Source organism: Saimiri boliviensis, chromosome 8 (genome assembly GCF_048565385.1).
Source record: "Saimiri boliviensis isolate mSaiBol1 chromosome 8, mSaiBol1.pri, whole genome shotgun sequence".
NCBI classification, from domain to species: Eukaryota; Metazoa; Chordata; class Mammalia; order Primates; family Cebidae; genus Saimiri; species Saimiri boliviensis.
Window position 1 is genome coordinate 124,016,644 of NC_133456.1, and position 12,700 is coordinate 124,029,343.

General features: G+C 44.4%; 1 protein-coding gene across 12 annotated transcripts in view; it reads right to left on the reverse strand.

Moving 5' to 3' along the window:
- Positions 1 to 12,094, reverse strand: part of ARHGAP12 (Rho GTPase activating protein 12) — a 135,049-nt gene extending 122,955 nt beyond the window's left edge. For 6 of the 12 annotated variants that reach the window (XM_074405246.1, XM_074405244.1, XM_074405242.1 and 3 more), the window contains exon 1: positions 11,885 to 12,027. The gene's annotated coding sequence lies outside the window, so the exon portion shown is untranslated. Of the gene's footprint in view, positions 1 to 11,884 lie in introns of all 12 variants that reach the window. The other 6 variants (XM_074405245.1, XM_039478863.2, XM_039478860.2 and 3 more) reach the window with 3 other exon arrangements.
- Positions 12,095 to 12,700: the final 606 nt, after the last annotated feature.

Below are 12,700 nucleotides of genomic sequence, written 5' to 3' on the forward strand. Positions count from 1 at the left end.
ATATGAAGAGTCATGGTGGGCAAAGAACCTGAGTAGACATTTTACAAAAGAAGATACAGATGGTCCCCGACTTACACTGGTTCCAGTTACAATTTTTTGACTTTATGGTGAGTTTACTGGAGTATCAAATACCTTTATTTTTCTTTTGAGAGATGGGGGTCTCATTCCGTCCATTAGGCTGGAGTGCAGTGGTACCATCATAGTTCACTGCAGCCTCAAACTCCTGGGTTCAAGCAACTTTCCTGTCGCAGTCTCCTGAGTAACTAGAACTACAGGTATGTGCTACCATGCCTAGCTAAATTTTTTATTTTTTTTTAAGAGATGAGGGTCTCACTATGTTGCTCAGGCTAATTTAAATGCATTTCTGACTCACTACATTTTTGACTTATGATCAGTTTATCAGAACAATACCATCTTAAAGTAAGAAGCATCTGTGCCGGGCGCGGTGGCTGAAGCCTGTAATCCCAGCACTTTGGGAGGCCAAGGCGGGTGGATCACGAGGTCAACAGATCGAGACCATCCTGGTCAACATGGTGAAACCCCGTCTCTACTAAAAATACAAAAAATTAGCTGGGCATGGTGGCACGTGCCTGTAATCCCAGCTACTCAGGAGGCTGAGGCAGGAGAATTGCCTGAACCCAGGAGGCGGAGGTTGCGGTGAGCCGAGATCGCACCATTGCACTCCAGCCTGGGTAACAAGAGCAAAACTCGGTCTCAAAAAAAAAAAAAAAAAAAAAAAAAAAAGAAGCATCTGTATATAAATGGCCCGTAAGCACATGCAAAGATGTTTCTTCTCTCACCTAGTTCTTTTAGAGCTACTAAAATAGAAATCTATGGATAGAAGGACAGAATTTTGAGAAGAAACTAAATTTTAACTAAATTCCAAGGAAAAATTATCAGTATCTAAAAATGTTCTTCTGTATCTGCTTCATCTTACCTTCATACTCTGAAATTCCCTTATAGCAGACAAACCTAGGGAAATATTAAAATTTTACCCTATTTATTTTCTGGAACTAGCAAGGCTTAACTATAACATTATGAGAGTAATGGGTACTACTGCTGGTTTTAAATAAATAAAAGTCGCCGGGCGTGGTGGCTCAAGCCTGTAATCCCAGCACTTTGGGAGGCCGAGGCGGGTGGATCGCAAGGTCAAGAGATCGAGACCATCCTGTTCAACATGGTGAAACCCCGTCTCTACTAAAAATACAAAAAAGTAGCTGGGCATGGTGGCACATGCCTGTAACCTGAGCTACTCAGGAGGCTGAGGCAGGAGAATTGCCTGAACCCAGGAGGCGGAGGTTGCGGTGAGCCGAGATTGTGCCATTGCACTCCAGCCTGGGTAGCAAGAGCGAAACTCCGTCTCAAAAAAATAAATAAATAAATAAATAAATAAATAAATAAATAAATAAAAGTCATTGTTTCAACAGTGTGTAAAAATCATAGTGTAACCTTTTTATTTAATAAATATCTTCAATTTAATTGTTTCAAAAAAATATTGAATTATATTTTTTTAAATGATTTATATATATATATAATTTTTTTAAAAAAAATATTTTTTTAAATTAGTTGAATATTACTAATCATTAGGGAAATAAAATATACATGCAAACACACCACCTGAGATACCACCTCACACCCAACAAGATGGCTATCATTTTTTAAAAATTAAAACATAGGCCAGGTACAATGGCTCCATGCCTGTAATCCCAGTACTTTCAAAGGCCAAGGCAGAAGGATCACTTGAGCCCTGGATTTTGGGACCAGCCTGGGTAACATAGCAAGGTCCTGTCTCCACAGAAAAATTTAAAAATAGCCAGAGATGGTGGCCCATGCCTGTAGTCCCAGCTACGCAGTAGGCTGAAGTGAAAGAATCGCTCCAGTCTAAGTTTGAGGCTGCAGTGAGCTGGGATTGTGCCACGGTTCCAACCTGAGCAACAGAGTGAGACTCTGTCTCAAATAAATACATATAACTAAATAAATAACAAATGTTTGTGAGGATGTGGAGAAACTAAAACTCTTCTGCATTGCTGGTGGAAATGTAAAGCGGTACAGCCAATAGGGAAAACGGTTTGGTAGTTCCTCAAGAAAATTAAAAATACAATTACCATATTATCCTACAATTCCACTTCTGGGTATATACAGCCACATCAACTGAAAGCAGAAAGTCGAACACGTATTTGTATATCCATGTTCACAGCATCATGAATCACAATAGCCAAAAGGCGGAAGCAAACTAAGTATCTATCAATAGATGAACAAAGAAATGTGATGCATACATAAAATGAAACATTATTCTGCCCTAAAAAGGAAGGAAATTCTGACACACAGTACAATGTGAATGAACTCTGAAGACTATTTATGCTTAGGGATATCACCAACCACAAAGGGGCAAATATTATTTGATTTCAAGTCTATGAGGTACCTAGAGTAGTCAAATTCACAGAAACAGAAAGCAGAATGGTGGTTACCAAGGGATGGAGGAAGACAGCGACAGGGAGTTACTACTATTTAATGGGTATGGAGTTTCAGTTTAGGAAGCCGAAAAAGTTCTAGAGACAAAAGTTAATTTATCTGATGCCACTGAACTGTACACACAAAAATAATTACAACAGTAATTTTGTGTGTGTGTGTGTGTGTGTGTGTGTGTGTGTGTGTGAGAGAGAGAGAGAGAGAGAGAGAGAGAGAGAGAGAGACAAAGTTTCGCTCTTGTTACCCAGGCTGGAGTCAATGGTGTGATCTCAGCTCACCGCAACCTCTGTCTCCTGGGTTCAAGCAATTCTCCTGCCTCAGCCTCCCAAGCAGCTGGGACTACAGGCGTGCGCCACCATGCCTGGCTAATTTTTGTATTTTTAGTAAAGACAGGGTTTCACCATGTTGACCAGGATGGTCTTGATCTCTTGACCTTGTGATCCACCCGTCTTGGCCTCCCAAAGTTCTGGGATTATAGGCATGAGCCACCGTGCCCGGCCTACAACAGGTTCTGGTTTTATAGGCATGAGCCACCGTGCCCAGCCTACAACAGTAAATTTTACGTTATGTATATTTCACTAAAGATATTGTTGCATACCTATCTACTCAAAAGCCACAAGGTGAGACTCCATCTCAAAAAAAAAAGTAAATATTAAAAAGCAAATAAACATTCAAACTCCTAGAAAACCGAAAAGTGGCATGTATGCAGCACACAAACGAACTATTACCAATCCCTCAGAACATTTTGTCATCTACTAGAAAAAAGAAAAACACTCTATGATTTGTAAGTTTTCTTCAAATTAACCAAAAAAAACCCCAATAATGTAAACTAAAATCAAAATTAGATATTGCTACACATCAGCTACAATAAAGCTGTTTATTTATTTATTTATTTATTTATTTTTTTAAAAAAGACAATATACAGTGCTGGCAAGGATACCAGAAACTAGAGCATTTATGTAGTGTTAGTGAAAGTGCTAAATAGTACAGCCAGTTTAGTAGTTTCTTATAAACCTAAGTTTTCCTGTATACCACATTCTGGGCCATGAAACAAAACTCAATAAATTGAAAAGAACTGAAATCATAAAAAGTACGTTCTGTAATCACAATAAAATTAAGTTAGAAACTCTTAAAAAGTATCTTAAAAATACCAAAATTGTTTTAGGAATCTAAGCAACACATTTCTTAGTGAGTCAGAAGTCAAAGAAGACATCAGGCTGGGTAAGGCAGCTCACCCGTGTAATCCCAGCTCTTTGGAAGTCAAGAGGTGGGAGAATCACTTGAGGCCAGGAGTTCAATACCAACCTGGCAAGTTCTGAACTCCTAGTGAGACCCCAACTCTACAAAAACTAAAAAAAAACAAAAAAAAGCCACTAGCTGGGCATGGTGGTACGCACCTGTAGGCCAAGCTACCAAGGAGGCTGAGGTAAAAGGATTGCATGAGCCCAGGAAGTCGAGGCTGCAGTTTGTGTCACTGCACTCCAGCTTGGGTGACAGAGTGAAAGTGTCTCAAAAAAGAAAAAAGAAACCAAACAGGAAATGTGAACTGAATGAAAATGAAAACATGTAATTTCAAAATTTGTGGGATACAGCTGAAGTAGTGCTCAGAGAAAATTTACAGCACTAAATGCCAGAGGGGAAAAAAAGTCTCAAATCAATGCCATAAGCTTCCACTCTAAGAAAGTAAAGAAGAGCAAATTAAACCCAAAGTTTGTAGAAGAAAAGATATGAAAAAGATTAGAGCAGAAAGCAGTTAAAAAAAAAAAAAGACATAAAAATGTTAGAGAAAAATCAATGAAACCAGAAGCTGATTCTTAAAGAAGATCAGTAAAACTGGGCACAGTGGCTCATGCCTATAATCCCAGCACTATGGGAGGCCGAGGCAGGCAGGTCACCTGAGCTTAGAAGTTCAAGGCCACCCTCACAACAAGGTAAAATTCTACCTCTACCAAAAATACAAAAAAGTATCCAGGTGTGGTGGCATGCGCCTGTGGTCCCAGCTACTTAAGAGGCTGAGGCAGGGGGATCGATCACTTATGCCCAGGAGGCAAAGGCTGCAGTGAGCCTAGACCATGCCATTGCACTTCAGCCTGGTAGGCAGAGCAAGTCCTCGAGTCTCAAACACACACACACACACACAGAGAAAGAGATTTAGACAGAGAGAGTTCAGTAAAACTGTCAATACTCTAGCCAAACTAATGAGAACAAAAAAAGAAACAAATTATTATCAAAAAGGTAACCAGACATAACTACAGATCCTGAAGATATTAAAAGGAAAACAGAAAATATTATTGACAACTTCATGCCAACAAATTCAACAACACAGATGAAGTGGACAAATATCTTTTTTTTTTTTTTTTTTTTAAGAGACAGGGTCTTGCTCTGTTGCTCAGCATGGAGTGCAACACACTATCAAAGCTCTCTGCAGCCTCTAATCATCCCTGGGCTCAAGCAACCCTCCTAGCCTCAGCCTCCTGAATAGGTGGAACCACAGGTGCATGCTAACATGCCCTTCTAACAAATGTCTTGAAAGACACAAATAACCAAAGCTTGCTAAAGAATAAACAGATAACTTAAATACTCCTCTATCTATTAAACAAACAGAATTAGTCTTTAAAAGCTTTCCACAAAGAAAACTGGCCCAAGCACCTTCATTGGTGCATTTTACCAAAAATGTAAAGATACCAATTTTACACAAATCTCTCAAAAAATAAAAAAATAAAAATAAAAAGTTGAAGGAGAGAGAAAACATCCCAACTCCATTCCACCAAAACCAGACAAAGACATTATAAAAAAGAAAAATCATAGGTTAGGCAAAGTAGCTCACACCTGTAATTGCAGTGCTTTAGGAGGCTGAGGCAAGAGGATCACTTGAGGTCAGGAGTCCAAAACCAACCTGGACAACATAGCATGACCCTGTCTCTACAAAAGAAGTTTAAAAATTAGCAGGGCATAGTGCTGCACACCTGTAGTCACAGCTACTTGGGAGGCTGAAGCGGGAAGCCTGTCGGAGCCTGGGAGTTCGAGACTGCAGTGAACTGTAACCGTGCCACTGTATTCCAGCCGGGCGTGACACAGTAACTCCCTGTCTAACAGAAAAAAAAGGCAAAAGATTTAAACAGCCTTATCCAAAGAAGATCTACACATGGTATTTAAATAGCCTCATGAAAATATGCCCAACATCTTTAGTCATCAGGGAAATGCAAATTAAAACTGAAAAGAAATGTCACCACATATCTCATAGAATGGCTAAGATGGGGCATACCAGTGGTTTTGAGAATACAGAGCCACTGGAACTCAAACACAAAGCTGGTAAGAATGTAAAACAGAACCAGCATTTGAAATAAGTTCGGCAGATGCTTAAAATGTAAAATATTCATCTACCACATGAATCAGGATTTTACTCTTAGGTATTTTACCAACAAAAATTAAAGCATTATGTCCACACAAAGACAGTAGCTTCATTTGTAACAAAGAGAAACTCACACGTCAATCAACAAGTGAATGGATAAACTAACTGTGGTATATCCACACATGGAATATGACACAGTAATAAAAAGAAATGGAGACAGTGGGGCATGGGGAGTTGGGAGAGAGAGCATGGGGAGAAATGCCAGATATAGGTGAAGGGGAGGAAGGTAGCAAATCACGTTGCCATGTGTGTACCTATGCAACAGTCTTGCAAGTTCTTCACATGTAACCCAAAACCTAAAATGCAATAAAATAAATAAATAAATATTGGAGATTAAAAAAAGAAAGAAAGAAATGAACTACTGATACATAGCAAACTCGGTAAATCTCAAAATAATTTTCTTGAGTGAAAAAAAATCCAGACAAGAATCAAATTACATAAGTCCATCTGCATAAAATTCTAGAAAACTGATTTGCTAAAATCAAACTAATTGATAGTGACAGAAAGCAGAGCAAAAGTTGCCAGGGGACATGAGGAATGAATTACAAAGGAGCTCAAGGAAACGTTTGACGGGTGAAAGGTATGTTCATTATGTTGAAAATGTTGGTGGTTTCCCAAGTATATACGTATGTCAAAACTCTTCAAATTCTACACTTAAAGTATGTGCAGCTTGTTACACAGCAATTACATCTCAAAACGGTATTTTTAAAAAACTGTTAAACAAAACCCCAATGATGCAAAATAAAACAACCAGATATCACTACCCACCTACCAGATGACTTTCAGAAACACAGAGAACATTTGTACGATATCAGCAACTGGAATTCTCTTCATTGCTGGTGGAAATGCGAAACGGTACAACCACTTCGGAAAACAATTGGTCATTTCTAATAAAGTTAAACATATCCTCACCATATGATCCAGCAATCCCTCTCCTAGGTATTTACCCAAGAGAAATGAAAACGTAAGTCCATACAAAACACTTACATTAACATTCATAACGGCCAGAAATTGAAAACTCAAAGGACTATGAACTTGTGAATACAAATTGTGATACAATCCATCTCTAAAACGGGAACAGTACAAACCTCAAAAGATCCTTGTAAGAATGTGAAGAGAAAATGTGAAAAAAGCACTTAGATATAAAGCATGATAGATGGCATAACATTAATCACTGCTTACTCAAGGAAGAAAAAGCTGTGATACTAGAAAAATACAAATATATAGTACATAGCCTTCTGTGTCTGACATGTTTAACTTAGATTAACGCTTTGAGATTCATTCATGTTGTATCCACAGTTCCTTCTTTTTCATTGTTGACTATTAGTGTATTTTATGTATATCTTCAAAAAACTGAAATTTTAAAAATATGTAGCAAAATATAGAAAATTTTCAACCAACTTTAAAAGATATCACTCTAACCTCGTAACATACTTTAAATTCTACTGCAATGCAGGAAAAGAGCATACAACTCGAAGTCAGAGGTCTAAAATTTAAATCTAGGCTTTGCCATTTATCAGCTCTCAGGACCCTAGGCACCTTAACTTGTCTGTAAAACAAAGGAAACAATATAAACTCAAAAGATCTTTGTAAGAAGAAAAAGAACTTTGTAACTTTTAAGACATCACAGAGTATCTATATTAATTGGTATTTATTCAAGGAAGGAAAAGCTGTGAGTAGAAAAATAGTTACAAACACACTGATAATTTATAAAACATCCTGTCTCTCTCTTGCTAGCTGTATGACTCCAGACAAGTCATTTAACCTCTCTGAGCTTCAGTTTTTTTCCATCGGTAAAATGGAGCTTATTAATAATACATACTGCATATTAGGAGAATTAAATAAGTAAACCTGTGTAAGGCACTTGATACAGAGCCTGGTACATGGCAAGTGCTTTAGAAATTTTAGCTCTTATTACAAAAATACTATTATTATTATCCTACCAGACCCAATACTAGCCACCATCCTGCCCAACCAGGCTACAGTAGTGTAAGTGATTAATCATCTAGATCACTGAATACTCAAACGTTTAGTGAACAATGGAATAATCTGAAGAACTACTTTTTTAAAAATTAACTTATTTTAAAAGAGTTTTAGATTGACATAATTACTATAAAGATAGTACAGAGAGTTGCCATGTACTCTGGACCCAGTTTCCCCAGTTAGCAACTTACGTAAGTATGGTACATTTGTCGTATTCAATGAGCCCAAACTGACACATAACAATGTCTACACTTTATTCAGATTTCCTTAGCATTCTCCTAATGACCTTTTTCTGTTCCAGGGTACCATCCAGGATGCCAGATATACACTGTGTAGCCACATCCCAGAGAGTTTTCAAATCACAGACTACAGGCCCCAGCACTAGATAATCTAACAACCACCAGTATGAGGTGGAGCCCTAAAATTTACATTCCCAAGGACTGCTGATGGGGCCAATCTGAAAATACACTAAGAATAACATTGGTCTAGACTTTAGACTCCAAAACTGTTGTTCAACACAGTAGCCACTAATCAAACGTGCCCAATAAGCTCTAAGCGTAAAACACACTTTATATTTCAAAAAACCTGGTCCAGTGTAAAGAACATAAAATATCTCATTAATAATTTTCATATTGATTACATGTTAAAGTGATATTGTGAATGAGTAAAATATATTTCATCTATTTCTTTTTTCCATGTGCTTACTTTTTATAATGTGAATACTAGAAACTTTAAGATTACACAGTAATTTATGCTTATTTTTTGTTGTTGTTATTGTCTGTTTTTTTCCTTTTTGTGGAGAATGGGGTCTCACTATACTGCCCAGGCAGGTCTTGAACTCCTGGGCTTAAGTTATCCTCCCGCCTCTGCCTCCCTAAGAGCCGGGATTACAGGCGTGAGCCACAGCACCCACTACACAGTAGTTTACATAGGCATTATATTTCTACTGGAAAACAGTGGTCTGTAGTCTGGCAGAACAGCATTCACATGACCAAGCGGATATTAGAGAAGTGCAGGCGATTCCTATGTACATTAAAGTTTGAGAAGCACTAGATTATCAACGGGGGAGGGAGGCTTAGCGAATACACCGTTTGGCAGTTCAGTTCAAATAAAAAGCTAATCAACTGCAAAATGAAACTGCAGGATATTCATTAAGTCCATGAAGTCAATGAAAGTAATAGGGAAATGGCTGAATCACAGCAAAGCCATATATATACCAGTGAGCCAGGGCCAGGTGACTGAAAGGAAAAAAAAAAAGCAAAGACAATGGCCCAACAGGTTCCTCAAAAGAGATAATCAGAAAAGCCCGATTTGAAGTACAGTGATGCTATGTGGTACTACCACACATTTCACATCTGATTCACACTACAAAATAGTGCATATTTGCAATTCTAGCCAAAATTGTTAAATACAGGACAAAAGTTTAATTTCACTTTTCTCTCCCATGATTTATTATAAAACTGTAATGCCTATTTTCTCAGGTAAGTAAAATATTAGTACTACTGTTCAATGGTTTTACGGATCACCACTATTAACAGTTTTTACTCTATTTAAAGATTTTAATCACCCTTATTATTTTCAGTAATGTCACTTACATAAAGTACTTAAAAATCTGTAAAGCTCACTTTTTCAGCCTATTAAAAAACTACTAAGCAGATACTAAAGCCAAATGATTAACTACAGGTAACATGCTGCACTTATCTATTTTCTACAGCACTTATCTATTTTCATTTGCACCTCAAAACAACTGGTATTAGTAAACATAAAGTCGAAAGAGATGTAATGTATTGATCACTACATATGAACAACTAATCTACACAGGCGGCATTATCTTAAGAATGGGTGACTCATCAATCTTCTCTGGCTTCTGTGGTTGATAAAATACGAACAGAAATCTATCAACAAATACTGAAGCATAAATATACACACACCCATAATATGTTACATTATACTCTTGGGGGTTATTTTTCCCCAACAGAGAAACACCTTCACAGCAGTGGCTACATACTACCAGGGGTCGCACAAATGTGCCCAGTGGGTCTGGCTTTTCAGGTGGCATGGCTTGGGATCACTTCCTGCTCTGGGCTCACAAAACTCTGCTCTGAAACGTTTCCAAGGCAATTTTAAAACAAAGAAAAAAACACTGCGCCAGGAGCGAGACTGCCTATTCAGAACAGAGGAGGCAGAAGACGACGACCCAATCTGTAAAACACCCTCCTATCGATCAAGTAAAGAAAATGTGATTTGCCCAAGTAAATACACATTTAGACCACCGTTCCCGACTTTTAAGTATTAAAGAGGCGTGGCTAGAAGTTAGATACTTTTTTAACACTTCCATTGAAACACCAGGAGTCTCCCTAGGTCTAACCTCTAGAAGTCGGGTGGCAGAATGGGAACCAGAGCCCGCGTGAGGCTTCCTTCCTCCAGGACCTCCCTTTAGGAACGAATGCCTAAACAGTCGATAAAATAAACTTCTCTATGTCATGATTAGCCATAAAGCCAGCCACAAGCAATCGTGTTATTCGAGTGCTAAAAGCCTCTGCTCACAACAAACACTTCACTCGGGATGACAGGAGAACTTTCGATAAAGGTCCTTTCCACGTCGGGCTTTAACCTTTGCAAATGCATTTATAAAACTGCAGCTGCAGTCAAAAGGAAAACATCACACGCCTCGAAAGCTGAAGGGCGTGCCTTTTTCTCTAACGATGACGGTGTGGCCATTTCTTCTCAGAGGGTCTGCAGTCACTTAAGTAGCAAGGCGTAAAGGACAGCCATTCTGAGAAGACAACCAGCTCCCCCGAGACGGGAGGCGGGCAGCACGCTGGTAAAGAGGATTTTTCAATTCAAGGACTTTGAGGAGATTCCGCCCAGAGAAGCTGGAGGGGAGCGAAGGCCTGTCCGTCCAGCAGTGGCGGGGCATCGAGAAAGACCGCAAAGAAGAAAGTGTCCGGTTTAAGGTCAACAGCACCGGAGGGACGCCCCAGAGGGACGCCCCAGGTGGGCGCCCGGGTGGGCGGAGGCCTGCGAGCCCCACCGCGGTTAGGGAGCGGGCCCAGGGCGCTGGAGGAGCCGGGCCGGCCTTGTGCACACACACCCGCCCTGTGCACACACACGCGCACACACCCGCCCTGTGCACACACACGCGCGCGCACACACACGCCCGGTGCACACACACGCGCACACACCGCCCGGTGCACACTCGCGCGCACACACCCGCCCGGTGCACACTCGCGCGCTCGCCCGCACTCGCACACACCCGCCCTGTGCACACACACGCGCACACACCCGCCCGGTGCACACACACGCTCACACACCCGCCCCGTGCACACACACGCGCACACACCCGCCCTGTGCACACACGCGCGCACACACCCGCCCTGTGCACACACACGCGCGCGCACACACACGCCCGGTGCACACACACGCGCACACACCGCCCGGTGCACACTCGCGCGCACACACCCGCCCGGTGCACACTCGCGCGCTCGCCCGCACTCGCACACACCCGCCCTGTGCACACACACGCGCACACACCCGCCCGGTGCACACACACGCGCACACACCCGCCCCGTGCACACACACGCACACACCCGCCCGGTGCACACTCGCGCGCACACACCCGCCCGGTGCACACTCGCGCGCTCGCCCGCACTCGCACACACACCCGCGCACCCTCACACTCTCCTCCCCGGGGGCGGGGCGGCGGGCGCTGCCCTCACACAGGAAGTCAGGAAACCCAGCGGGCAAAGGAGCCACAACTTCGGCTCATTTAAACCCTCTCGCCCACGTCAGCCAATGGGCTGCGCCGACCCCCTCCCCGCGGCGCCCGCCCCCGCGCCCGGAGCCCCCCGCGGCGCGCCCGGCCCCCACCGGCTCGCACCTCGGCGCCGCGGCCGCGCCCCCGGCACACGGCTCCCCCCGACTCCACCGCCCGCGGCGGGCACGGCCCGGGCCCCGGCGCGCCTTTGTGCAGCGCCTCGCCAACCCGCCCCTCCGTCCGCCAGGACCCGCGCCTCGCACCTCACCCGGAGCCCGGCGGCCTCGCGGCGGGCGGCTCCCTCCTCAGCCCGCCCGGCGGCTGCGGGTCGGCGGCGCGAGCTCGCGGAGCCTCCACACGGCGCGGCCGCGGCCGGCCGGTCCCCGCAGGCTGGCCTCCGAGGGAGGGTAAGTTCCAGGGCACGTCGGAGCGCGCCGGCGCGGGGGCGGGGCGCGGGGCGGGGCTCACGTGACGCGCGGGGGCGGGGCGGGCGGCTCACGTGACGGGCCGCGCGGGGCGGGCGCGGGGCTCCCGGACGGTCGGGGCGGGCGCGGGGCGCTGGGCCGGCGGGCTGGCGGGGCGGGGGCGGCGCGGGGTGCGGGGCGGGGACTTGGCCCCGCGGCCGAGGGGCTCGGCACTTTGTAAACAAGCACTGGGAAGCGTCAGGAAAACGCTCGTAGGGAAAACCCGGGAAGGGCGGACGGAGCGCCGGGGGGGGCGGGAACGGAGCCCGGGGAAGGACGACCCGCCGCGGGCCCTGCCGCGCCCTTCCTCGGCGCCTGGCACTGCCGCTGGGCGTGGGTCCGTCGTCCACGGGCCTGGACGGGCCACTGGGACACCCGAAAAAGGGCCGCCTCGGGGGGACGGCAGGGGACTCGGGGCACTGAGTCGGTGGCCCGGGCCGCGGGCGCACAGGGCAGGACCCGCCGCGCACGCCGCGTGCCGGGCAGACCCTTGGGCGCGGGCGGCCGCTCCGGGGCGGACCCAGCCGGGCCGCCTTCGGCCGTCCGCGGGCCCGCGGCTCCAGGGTCTGCCCGGTGCGCAGTGGGGCCGCACCGAGCCCGGAAGTCACACGTCTG